We start from the raw sequence: 849 nt of genomic DNA, 5'->3' as shown, positions 1-849 counted from the left end.
ATCCCTATATCTCTAGAGTCAAACATAGAGGTACACATCTGTAATTCCAGAGGCAGAGGCAGGAGGATCACTCACAAATTCAAAGCCAGCTGAGGCTATACAGTTCTAGGCCAGCCAGGCATACATAGCAACATCCTGTCTCAAAAAAGTCCAAAACGAACAGACAAAAAGAACTCACCAGATTTCCAGGGGGGAGAAAAATTTTAACTCTACTAAATGAATAGGCTTTTTATACAAATATTTTTAATTTTTCAAATATTTGTGTATATAATTGTTCTATCTTTTAAACAATAGTTCATATATAATATCATATTCCAGCTTGATCTATATACTGTAATATCAATGAATACTTAACTAGTGTCAAATTCTTATCTATATCCGTTGTTAACAGTATTTGTAACCAATGCTGTATGAATATAAGGACCACACTCATGAGTATCATAATTAAACTGCTAAGACTAAATATAATATTTGGGTCTTAAAAGTAACCCAAGAGGGTTGAGGATGTAGCTCAGCTGTAGACACTGACCTAACACACATGCTCCGGACCCAGGTTTGATCTCCAGCATATCTCCTTTGCTCTTCCAGTCAACAAAAGCAGTGAAGAAAGACATGCTATTTACATTCACAATAGCCCTGAGAAATGAAGTGTTTTGGTATGAATCCAGCAAAATTTGTGGAAGATCCAGACCTTAAAAGGTACGGGGTACTAGGAAAACACTCAAAGAATGAATGGAAAGAATGAATGGAAGAATGAATGGAAAGGCATACCATGTTCATGAATTAGAATACTCAGTAGTCAGGGCTGGAGAGATGGCTCAGCAGTTAAGAACACTGGTTGTTCTTGCA

Source organism: Nannospalax galili, unplaced genomic scaffold (genome assembly GCF_000622305.1).
Source record: "Nannospalax galili isolate Female #2095 unplaced genomic scaffold, S.galili_v1.0 scaffold31, whole genome shotgun sequence".
Lineage (NCBI taxonomy): Eukaryota > Metazoa > Chordata > Mammalia > Rodentia > Spalacidae > Nannospalax > Nannospalax galili.
The sequence above is the reverse complement of the archived record's forward strand: the minus strand, read 5'-3'. Positions refer to the sequence as shown.